Source organism: Ochlerotatus camptorhynchus, unplaced genomic scaffold, assembly GCF_037179485.1.
Source record: "Ochlerotatus camptorhynchus isolate MF236.1 unplaced genomic scaffold, CSIRO-AGI_Acam_v1.1 ptg000361l, whole genome shotgun sequence".
NCBI classification, from domain to species: domain Eukaryota; kingdom Metazoa; phylum Arthropoda; class Insecta; order Diptera; family Culicidae; genus Ochlerotatus; species Ochlerotatus camptorhynchus.
This window is the reverse complement of record NW_027040849.1, coordinates 148,082-160,840: the sequence shown is the minus strand read 5'-3', so window position 1 is coordinate 160,840 and position 12,759 is coordinate 148,082. Positions and strand designations below refer to the sequence as shown.

The following is a 12,759-nucleotide window of genomic DNA, read 5'->3' as shown; positions in this document are numbered from 1 at the left end:
ACAGATGGCTTGCCAAACCAGATATTTCTTTGCGAACTTTGACAGTTTCATGTGCTTGAAAACATCTGCTACCTTTCCCCTTCCTTTTGCCGTATAAAACTCCTGTCCCGGAAGCTGCTTGTAGTCGGCTTTGACGTAGGTTTCGTCGTCTATTACCACGCAGTCAAACTTCGTCAGCATCGTCGTGTACAGCCTCCGGGATCGCGCTTTGGCCGTCGTATTTTGTTTATCATCGCGATTTGGAGTCACTACCTTCTTGTAAGTCGATAGTCCGGCTCGTTTTTTGGCTCGATGCACGGTTGTAGACGATACACCCAGCTTATTTGCGGCATCTCGGAGAGAGAGGTTAGGGTTTCGCTTGAAACTACCGGCAACTCTCTTTGTCGTCTCAGCGGCTTCCGGTTTTCGATTTCCCCCAGATACAGACTTCCTGGCTGTCGACAAACGTTCCCCAAACACTTTAATTACATTTGTAACGGTTGATTTGGCAACTTTTAGCGATTTTGCCAACTTTGCGTGCGAGTAGCTCGGATTTTCGCGATGCGCGAGCAAAATTTTGATACGCTGCTCTTCTTGCTTGGACGGCATTTTGACAACTGAAGAGTGAATTCCAAAATCAAAATAGGAGCAACATTCTACACACACACACCTTCAAAATGAGGGGTGTTCAGGTTTTTTAAATGCAAAATTGAAAGAAATACGTCAAGTTGATATTGACCAAATTTTGACCGTATCACCCTTTAATCCAAGCGAGTTATTAACAAAAGAGAAAATCGATCATCGCGGTTACGTCCTTATGTATGCTCACTGTCGAATTTGAAATCTGTGATAGATATGGAAGTCACTTTTGGAAGTCACTTATGGGAACCCATAGAAACGCCTAGTGTTTTTACGCCAAATGATGCATGTGCGTCTACAAAACGCGAACGAAATCTTTAAAAAAAAAAACAGCAATATTTAGTAATTTTTTTTGCTCAATCGGTTGATAAAAGATGTATCGAGAACTTATTTGAGGGATTTATGGTTAATCGAGATATTCCCGATCAACTACGAAATCTTGCATAACATTGGTGCAAAATTGTGCACTCCGTTTTTTTGTGCGCATTTTTTTGCGTTTTGAAGTTGAATCGCTGTGGAAACCTTATTTCTGATCAATCTCATTACCACATAAAAATTTCAAGAGTACAGATATCAGCTTTCACAAAACTTATAGCAAAGAAACTGGAACTTCACGTTTGCTGCAGTGCACTACACAAAGAGTTTCAATTTCATGAGTGATGTCACAACCGTCCAAGATTTGTGCCCTAGAAATCTTGAAGTGATAGGGAATATCAGCCATCATGACGGTCATTGTTGGACGCTTCAATGAATCACCTGAGAAAAACCTGATTGTAATTTAGGAACCAAATGTAATAGAATAGTATTCGCAATTTTTATGAGGTCCTGAATTTAACCAAGTTTTACTAAGTAGGAAATCCAAAATAGGATCAAAATCGTAGGTTACTTCTACTGAATTTTAAATAAATATCTAGAAAAATGCACGAGAATTTTACTACACAGCTTAACGCAGTCTACGACAACCATGCGGTCGTGTCTTATACACAACTCCAACAATTTTTTCAGATATTTTTCTATGAAAAAAAAGTTTAAAAGAAAAGAATAACTACTAGGGGAAATGGCTCTAATGTTGGCTTATGGATCTAAGATTGGGCCCATCGCTAAAAATCTGCTATTTATTAATTTTATCTAGACGAACGCGTCATTGGGAGGGTACTAATAGATATTTTGCCGCTATTGAAAATTTAGTCGATTGCTGAATTTATGTATGGGCTCAAATTAGGGGCATTTAGGCCGACATTACATCCATTTCCCCTACCTATATTGTTTACTGAAACTTATGAGCCCCTTTTAAACGAAAGCCCTTGGGGTGTCCCTCTCTGTCCCTGAGTTCCACCGGCATGATATTTTATATCCCGCTTCCATTAAGAGATTTGCTGCCATTTGCTCTTCTATAGCGGGAAGGAAAAATTGCTACCAGACAATCAATGGGGGCCCCTCCAATGTTGATTTCTACCTTTCTGACATGAAATTTTCCCGGATGGTTAAGCGTGGGTTCCGGATAGAAGGGTGCATAACGGAAGCTCCACCAAGCTGGGGCACACGGGGTGGTGGAAGCCGATTTTTGATTTTTGGTTTCCCTTACAATGGATGGTTTAGAGCTAATCGTTGGCATCGAAGTGAATTAGATTTTGTCTGTGCAATTATGTCTGCTATTCAAATTCAGCGAAGTGGAGTCACGTAAAATGTATTTCATGGATTATTTTAAATTTGAGATCACTGAGTCGGAAATGATCCTTAGACAGTGACAATATATATACCTTTTAACCCGGCGAAGGAAATCCATCAGCTGTCAGTACCTGAAACGAATACAGAGAAAGTGATTCAGATTAATGTGGGGTAATAAAAGTCAATCCCTTGTGACACAAGCCAAAAAGAGCAACAAGCTGTCGATAACATTAATGCTGTCAATATAAACCCAGCAGTCGTCATCAGTCAGTTGTTTGCGTACATGCTTGTACAACTCACATAGTGATAGTTGATTTTCTCGATCCGGGCAAATTGCATCGTGTACCAATAATAAAATGCCAAAAGCACGCGAATTAGGGTGCTGACACATAGCAAAATGAACATTTTACTACATAGCATCATGAAATTTATGACAATCGATTCTTGCGGAGAGCGCCCTCGCGAATTGCAGCATGCTTGGAGGGGTCTTGGTGCAGATGGGAAAATAATCCAGTTAATTTTACGCTTCTCCAAGTCTTCTTGATGCTACATTTCAGGCCAAGAAGAGACCGTTATTCGGAAGGGTAGCACTTTAGGGCGTGTTCCAATGGCTATAAAATCGGCGGAGAAAGGGTTATGGATTTTAAATAAAATCAGTGCACATGCGAGATTGCTAACCATCAACGCCGGGACTTGAGTTGAAAATGAGGGGAGAATATGTTTCAGTGCGGATTCACACACACCATGAACGTTTCATGGATTCAAAATCTCGATAAATTTTGAAATATTTTCGATTCTCTAATGTGACACCACGGTACTGCTTAACTACTTAGTAATTCTTCAATAGGAAACGTATTTTTTCATCCAACAGCAAATCTTTTCTTCGAAATCTTGGCCTTCATATACTTTCCCAACCTAGCTAACTGGTAACGCAATAAGATCGATAACATCTGGCCACCCCCGTTCAAATTCATCTTACGAGCACGAGCGACCACAAGTCTAGCATCTGTCTGGCCCTGCACGATAGGAGAAAACGCTACAAATTAAGCACACCGACGAAACACTTTGCTCGTCGTCATCAACTATGTGGTGTAACTCTGCTACTCTCCTGGCGATGATTCCAGATCAGCGCCAATAAAATAGCAATTAATTTGATAAATTTTTCCACGCCAACCGGAGAGATGGACTGCGGCCATAGTTTGGCTTATTTGAACCAGCTTGGAATAAAATTAGATCTTTTAACGCAACCGGTTTTCCCTTGTCCGGCTGTGAGCGCTTCGTTGAAAAATCCGAATTTATATTAATTTTCAAGGGATTTCGAAAATTTAGCTCACCCACTAGAGCAAGAGCGATTTTTCGAGAGTAGAGTAAATTAATTGATGGAAATTTATTTTCATCAAGTTTCATGAGCACCCGAAAGAGTAATTGCAAAGCGTTATAAAATTTGATGCCGCTTCTGGCCAGGAAATTGAATTCCATTACGAACGATAATTATGACGGTGGTGGGTGTGGATACTATGCCATCCTATGATGGCAAGATTATGCTAATTGAAGGGGATAGAGTGAAAACTATTCACCACGAGATTTAGCTTTCCCACCCGTTAAAACTGTGCCAAAGTTCAACCCACGTACGGCGCAGATGATGAAATTTAAATTTAAGTACCGTTTCATTCATATAATTTTCACTTTTCCACAGGGCTAGGAATCTGGTTTATAAATTTCGCCAGGAATGCGCGAATGCTGGCTTACAGCTTCCTGCTGTGGTTCAACTGTCACCACCAATCAGTTTCCACTCGGTTGGTATTCGTGATGATGCACACACGTTTGCCAAAGCGATGACCGTTGAGAGCCAGTGACAGTGGATTGTACATTTTGGTAGCCAGAATTCAGACGTATTGTTAACGTGTCTGTCGGCTTCTTTATGTTAGGATATTTCGAGTGTTGCTTGTTTGAAAAATGACACAGGCTGAATGATGCTGACAGACTTGTTTTCACTGTTTGAGAATGATACATAAAAAACATCAGGCTGTGCGAGCGAAATGGGACTAACGTTAGGGAAATGAAAATTGTTTTAAGTTAGAAGATTGTTGGGAAAATTAATAAAGCGGAACTTTCCATAAAACAAGATCAGAACTCTATTAATAATTTAACCAGTAACACTGGTAGATCTGCTTTTCGAGGTGCGAACGTGCGAACCTTAGTCCTGACAGAATCAAACTAGGAGATCTGGATTTTTCAGTAATCAAAAAAACACATCATAGTCCTTGCTATGTTTTTTGCCTTGTTAATAGTGACAAGACTCGGGTTGCTCCACCGAGGATGATCTTGAAACATGGATACAATGAGTTAGTATTTATCTAAATATGTGATTCCTAATCTTATAATCGTTGTTCTCTAGTTTGAAGTGGTTGAGACTAGGGTCCTGGTCAATATCGGTGTCGTTTCTTGATTTTTTTTACTAAGGAATCCGATTTTGACTGACAAAGGGACGTGCCCTTGGAGGAACCATTAAATTAAAATCGGTTTCGCACAAATAAGAATGACAACTGTATCAAAACCGAATAGGGAAAATCGATGTGGATGTGCCTAAATGTCCCTAATTTGGCCCCATACATAAATTCAGCAATCGACTAAATTTTCAATAGCTACCGAAAATATCCATTAGTACCCAATGACGCGTTCATCTAGATAAAATTGATAAATAGCCGATTTTTAGAGATGTGCCCTATCTTAGATCCAAAGGCCAACATTAGAGCCATTTCCCCTACTTCATCATTTCTCAATAGTGATGGAGTAACAACAAATTCTTGGGAGGAATGGAGCCAAGTAAAGTGACTATAAAGAAGAGAACGATTATTTTTATTCAAATCATTATAACTAATTAAGATCTATATTTAATACTAGACTGTAGCTGGGACCGAAATTGACCATCGGGAAGCAATTTCAAGCCAATTTTCTGTCAAATCCGAGCCAGTTTCTGATTGATTTTGAAAAGGGCCTATAGAAAAATATCAAGCTTATCTTCAGAAAATTTTACTCGAAAACAGTTCACCCGATCACTGGCTGGCCAAAACCTCAAAAATTAAAGTTGATATTGTTTTATTTCAATATTTTTTATCATTTTTACATGTTAAGAGTATCTTAAATTGAATGATTTGTGCAGTTCTGTCGATTAATTTTTTTATGGTTGTTATAGTGTAGCGATATCACAAATTTTTGGAAAAAATCGTAATGTTTCTTGTTACTGTTTTGCTCAAATATAGCAAAAAATAATGTGCTTACCAACTTGGTTGCTCCAGCAAAAATGTTCCTAGGCTTATTTCACGTCAAATTGATGGTAAAAAGAGTGTCTGCAAGGTTGCAAATACTCATTTCAGCTTAAACAATGTTTTTCTAAATTATGAAATAATTAGATGCCATGATCAAATTTTGAATTGGTAGGATACAAGAAGAGGTTGCAAAGAATGTGTTTGACATATTAAACCTGTTTATTTCACTTCATGAGAGTCACAATCAGCGATTACGCATACTTTGTAACCTCTTCTTGTAAGTTACAAGTAAAACATGCCATCATACCATCTTTTGGTTTTATTATTCCGAAAAACATTATTTTAGCTGAAATGAGTATTTGCAACCTTGAGTGTCTGTACTGTTTTAAGTGTTAGTTTCTAATAAAGCAATATAAGCAAGACATATGACGGGCACATCCACCCACTATCCTTTAGTAACCAAAAGATAGCTAGAAAAGTAAGCTTTCAGATAGGTTTTAATGTGTTTTGCGAGTTGAAATTTGGAATAACAAGTAAAGTGTTATTTGGAAAATATCCGTTTCTAAGTTACATAATCTGCGGTATATACTGTAGCAAGCTTCACAATGCCTTTTTTAAAGCACACCAACACGCACACACATACACACGCACCATATATCTGTCTCTTATGGTTCATGAGTTATGATTTTTTAAACAAACAGGTTAGGGTGGCCCCTAGACAATCGGCATTCTTTAAATATATTTTAATACGTTCATTTTTCGTGAAATTTTTATACTAGACACTTAAAGAACTTTTTATGACGCATATTTTTGCTAAGTTGTTATCTCTTTTATTTGAAAATTTATGGCTGGTTTTTGCTAAAAAATATTACTTTTTTTTAAATAAAATTAAACGAAAAAAACAGAAAAAAATACTCTTATCGTTTTTTTTGTTACCAAAAATGAAGAAAAAACGATGTTTGATATTCGGTTTGCTCCATTTCGAGATATTGACAATTGAAAAGAGCCATTTTTCGATGAAAAAAGCCTTTATCTTTCTAATAAAAAAAGGATAGTAACCTAGTTGCTTGAGCAAAAATATGCGTCATCAAAAGTTCTAAATGTAAACAATGTTAACGTCAATGGCGTTGTTAGTTGTTTATATTTGCGATAGTAAAGTTGAAACATTGAGATCACTTAGTATGTTAAGTGCTGGATACTGCAGTTTGTTTATGGTTGTTTTTGTTGTGTTAAGAAGAAATGATGCACAAGGTGCTAAACTGCGGTAGAAACTCCGAATCAAGTCCAAATGAAAATACAAATAAAACATTCTTCAATCCTGGCATCCAGAGTTGCTTCTGCTCACATGCTATAAAAAGTTGTTTTTCGGATTTATGCAATCATTAGATGTAATAATGTTTTAATATTCTTATGAGTTACTAGAAGAGGTTGAAACGAATGTGTTTGACTCATAAAACCTGTCAATTCCGCTTTCAGAGCGTCGCAATCAGCGATTTTACGATTCGTGACCGCTCACTCTGAGTGTGGAAGCAACCCTGCTGGCATCATTGGTATATTTCGAAGGGCATCCATCGGAAACCTTAAGAAGAGTGAGAAGCTCGATTGTCAAGTCCCGTCCCAGAAATGTAGTTCTTCACGTTGCTAATCGCATCGCTTCACTCCTCCTCAACGTGTAAGAACTTCAGGCCAATCATGGTACGGAACCTCTCAAGCTTGACTCGTTAGTAAAGTCTGGAATGCACAAAAATTGGTCAACTTCAAATTGGTGTATTTCTGTTAAAAATGCATAATAAAAAACCTAAAATGCTGCATTTGGAAGTTGAATGTATATAAAATAGTTGCTATGATAAGTTCTCGCCGTTTGCTCTCCTGTTTTGAAAATGACGTCCAAGCAAGAGAAGCAGCGTGTCAAAGTTTTTGCTCGCGCAGCAAGAGAATCCGACGTTCTCACACGCCAAGTTGGCAACATTGCTGGATGTGGTCAAATCTACCGTGACACACGTTTTAAAAGTGTTTGGGGACCGTCTGTCAACCGGCAGGAAGCCTCCCAACAAACAATTCAGAGTCACAAATAAGCATATATATTGAATAAATGCTGTATTACAGTGTACAATGCTGAATAAAACGAGTGGTTGAATTATGTGCTGAATAAAGCTCATTGAGATCGGTTTATTCCACTGTTTGCTCTGAACTGATTAATTTTCTTATTAAAAGCTGTATAAACGTTGACTGTCTTCCTGATTCAGAACCAGAAGTTTGATCTAATAACAAACTGATAAGTGTAATTTGCACATACATTGACACTTTAATTCAACTGTTTTCAATTGATTTAATAACAAACTTTTTTAGAGGTCTAATAAATGTTTTCTAGCTCCATTATTAGATGTCAATGCATTGATTTACAATATTGCTGAATAAAGGTGGAAACAGTCAGCATAATAGCTCTATGCGTCCATATTTTATTTGCATGCCTTGTAAATGCTTTATAAACGACGTATTAGATTCATCATTCCACAACACTGGTTCAGTCTAACAACAAGACAAAATCAGTAGAGTAGTGGTTATCGTTTCCGCTTTCCAAGTAGAAGGCTGTAAGTTCAATCCCAAGCTCACCCCTTTTTTTATTTGTGTTCTACGTCTAATTAATTAAAATGCTAATCATCGATCACATGACTCAGGACAATGAATGCATTGGTTCCGCAAGAGCAAAGGAACAAACGATTGTCTAGCGCTGCTTTCCACAGATATTCAACTGGCCTTTGCGCACAAGGAGGAATTGGCTTCAGTATTCTTTGACATTAAGGGGGCTTTTGATTCAGTTTCCATTGAAATTCTGTCAGACAATCTGCACAGATGTGGACTTTCTGGAATTTTAAATAATTTCTTGTACAATTTGTTGTCAGAAAAGCAAATGAACTTTTCTCTTGGAAAAATGACAACTTCCAGAATTAGTTACATGGGCCTGCCCCAAGGCTCATGTCTCAGCCCTCTTCTTTATAACTTTTATGTCAAAGATATCGACAACTGTTTGGCAGAACAATGCACGCTAAGACAACTTGCAGATGACGGTGTGGTTTCCGTAAGAGGTCCACATGCCGTGGACTTGCAAGGACCATTGCAAAATTCCTTAGATAACTTGTCTTCTTGGGCTATGAATCTAGGGATCGATTTCTCGCCGCAGAAAACTGAACTGGTAGTGTTTACTCGAAAGCGGTACCCAGCCCAAATGCAGCTTAATCTTTTGGGCAGAAACATTACCCAATCATTGTCTTTCAAGTACCTTGGAGTCTGGTTTGATTCAAAGTGCACTTGGAATACCCATATTACGTGTTTGAAGCAAAAATGTCAGCAGAGGATCAACTTTCTCCGTTCAATTTGTGGCACATGGTGGGGTGCTCATCCAGGAGACCTCATAACGCTTTATAAAACAACAATTCTCTCTGTTCTAGAGTACGGCTCTTTCTGCTTTCTCTCGGCAAGAAAAAGTCACCTAATAAAATTGGAACGAATTCAATATCGTTGTCTGCGTATTGCTCTAGGCTGTATGCACTCAACGCATAACATGAGTCTCGAGGTTCTGGCAGGAGTAACACCCCTCCAGAACCGTTTCTGGGAGCTCTCTCTCAGAATACTAATCAAATTCGGAGTGACGAACACACTTATAATTGCTAATTTTGAAGAAATTCTTGGGCTGAACACACAATCTCGATTTATGAGAATCTACCACCACTACACATCATCAGATATGTGTCTTCCTTGTTATACTCCAGACCGTGTTCACTTCACCAATCGCAGTTCCTCAATTGAATATGATCTGACCATGAAACAAGCAACTCATGGGATTCCCGATCAACTTCGACCTCGCTCTGGCCAAGTATGATAAATTAGGCGCTGATGCTAGGCTACTCAAATGGCTACGTTCATATCTGATGGGGCGTAACATGCGTGTACGGCTCGGCAACCAGTTTTCAACTTCGTTTCCTGTTACATCCGGTGTACCGCAAGGAAGTCATCTGGGGCCATTTCTGTTTTTGTTGTTTATGAACGACGTCAACTCAGTTCTAAGGTGTCACAAGAAATCCTATGCAGACGACTTCAAGATTTATGCGATCATCGAGAAACTAGACGATGCCGAGTTCTTACAACATCAGTTCGAAACGTTTGCTGATTGGTGCAGAAGAAATCGTATGGTATTAAACACATTCAAGTGCTCAGTGATTTCCTTCACTCGCAAACGTTCACCGCTCATCCATAACTACAGCTTGTCCGGAGTGTCTCTAGCACGAGAATCCTTGGTTAAAGACCTGGGAGTGCTTTTGGACTCGAAGCTAACGTTTAACGCTCATCTGACATACATCATCTCGAAAGCATCTTCCCAGCTAGGCTTCATATTTCGCTTTGCCAAGCACTTCAAAGATGTATACTGCTTAAAGGCCTTGTACTGCAGCTTGGTGCGACCCATACTTGAATACTCCTCCGTTGTTTGGAGTCCATACTACCAAAATGGAATTCAACGCGTTGAGAAGATTCAACGGAAATTCATCCGTTATGCTCTACGACACCTTCCCTGGACTGACCGTCTGGATCTTCCTAGTTACGAGAGTCGTTGCAAACTCATTCATCTGGACCTACTCAGTGTTAGACGTGATGTTGCAAAAGCTTGCTTTGTCAGTGATCTGTTAACGTCTCTCATCGACTGCCCTTCGCTACTTACACAGCTAAACATAAACATTAGGAGACGTCAGCTACGTACACACGCCTTTTTGTTCATCGATACTTCCAGGACAAATTATGGTTTGAATGAGCCAGTTCGTAGCATGTGCCGTGTGTTCAATCATTGTCAACATGTATTTGACTTTAGTTTTTCACGTGCGTCCAATAGGCAGAATTTCTTGAGATTTATGTCACAGTAGCAATAGTGCGATAGTTCTAAGTTTTAATTGTCATTTGGGTATTTTAACCTGTTGACTGTAACAAACTACAAATAAATAAATAAAAATCCTATTATTATTCCGCGTATTTTTAGTGAAAAGTACCAACAAGTCAATTGCATGAAAAGATATTTTACAGACGGGTCCCGTCTCAATGGATCCACTGGCTTCGGTGTCTTCAATGAAAACTCTAGCGCCTTCCGCAAACTTCAGGAACCTTGTTCCGTTTTTGTTGCTGAGCTGGCAGCAATCAACTTCGCATTGGGGATGATTTCCAACATGCCCGCAGACCATTACTTCATCTTCACGGATAGTCTCAGTTCGATTGAGGCTATTCGGTCGATGAAACAAGGTAGGCACTCATCTTATTTCCTTTCAAAGGTAAGGGAGCAGATGAGTGTACTGGTCGAAAGATCATATATGATTACCTTTGTATGGGTCCCCTCACATTGCTCAATCCCAGGCAATGAGAAGGCGGACTCTCTCTCAAAGGTGGGCGCGCAGGAAGGCGAATTGTATGACAGGCAAATTTCACACGATGAATTTTACAATTTAGTGCGTCAGCGTACCTTTTCGAGCTGGCAAACCGATTGGGACACTGGAAATCTTGGACGGTGGTTACATTCAATTATTCCTAATGTTTCTTCGAGAGCGTGGTTTAAAGGCTTGGGCTTAAGTCGTGACTTAATTCGCGTGATGAGTAGACTTATGTCCAACCACTACTCGCTAGATGCTCATCTCAATAGAATAAACCTCGTGGACAGCAACATCTGTCGGTGTGGAAACGGTTACGATGACATCGAACACGCAGTTTGGCAATGTACGGATAATGAATCCGCCAGAGAGCGACTTTTGAATACCCTCGAGGCCCAAGGAAGACAACCCTATGTTCCTATCAGAGACGTGTTGGCAACCCGTGATCTCTGCTATATGCAGTCCGTTTATGTTTTTCTTCAAATGTCTAGTATAAGAATTTAATTCCTTTTGTCTTTTGTCTCTCTTTATTAGTTTTTGTTTGTCTTGTCCCCCCGTCTCGATGAGTCTCATCGTCGCCCACTGGTCACCCACCATAGCCGGTCGAACTCCCGACGAAGCTAGAACAGCACTACCGTTCATACTGGCGACAACGCTTTGATGAGACAACGAAACCCTACCCCAAGCTCCTCCCCTGATCCTATCCTTCGAAAATGTACCCTTCTAACCTCGAGTAAGCCGCGAGTAATCGGCCCAACTCCTACTAGACATAGTATTAAGTGAATTTTGTTATACACAGTGAACAATGAATTATCGGCTCCGTAAAGCTAACGCGATTGAGACTTCCAAATAAACGTACTAGATAAAAAAATGAATGCATTGATATAGTTTTAAAATAACTGAGCATCCTTTCCTTGGAGAGGTGAAGAGGTAACATTGGTCTCATGTAAAACAACGATGAATGAATTAATCATTCCCACAGGGCCTTGACGGAGCTAGAGTTGCGATCGGGAGTGCTGATAGGTATTCACTTTCAAGAAAGCTTTTATTGATTATTGAGCTGCCCTTATGATGAATTCTAGGATAGCTGAGATGACAAGGCAAGCGGCTGGTGAGCGGAAGGTCCATGCGACGAGACATGTATATGCATGTATGTAGTTGATTTTCTAATATCTGTGTGGTACGTGCCACGTCAGAAAAAATGAAAACAATCACTACTTAAGAATAACTAACACCCATCCCTGTCCCCCCGTCTCTCTTATTTTCGGGTTAATTTTCCACAGTTGAATAATCGTTTAATAAATTCATAATAATGTGTAATTAAACGTTACTTCACATGAGAATCAAGCGTATACAGAGCATCACTGTTTTAATTAAGGGGAAGCAGTGATGTCTAATAAACGCTGAATAATCAAAAAAATTATCGAATAGGCTCTATTACAACTCCCATAAGTCGAATAACAGATTCTAGACATAGGAGAAATGGATTTAATGTTGGCCTAAATGCCCCTTATTTTGGCCCATACATAAATTCAGCATTTGAATAAATTTTCAATAGCGACCAAAATATCCATTAGTACCGTCCCAATGACGCGTTCATCTATATAAAATTGATAAATAGCAGATTTTTAGCGATGGGCCCAGCATTAGAGCCATTTCCCCTACCTTATACAATACCAATAGTATTATTAAAAGTATTATTAAGCATACAGTTGAATAAAATCGTCAAGAAGTCGTTTGTTTCAATAAACGATTGTTTGTTGGGCTGGAAGTGGCGGCAATTTTAAGCCGGACGTGGC

General features: G+C 39.3%; 1 protein-coding gene across 2 annotated transcripts in view; it reads right to left on the bottom strand.

Annotated features, from left to right (window-relative positions):
* Dg (Dystroglycan) overlaps positions 1–12,759 on the bottom strand; it is a 542,469-nt gene that overhangs the window by 482,244 nt on the left and 47,466 nt on the right. Inside the window, exon 2 of one of the 2 annotated variants that reach the window (XM_065231765.1) lies at positions 2,379–2,417. The exons of the other annotated variant lie outside the window; for it this stretch is intronic. The gene's annotated coding sequence lies outside the window, so the exon portion shown is untranslated. The remainder of the gene's footprint in view (positions 1–2,378; positions 2,418–12,759) is intronic. 2 annotated transcript variants of the gene reach the window in all.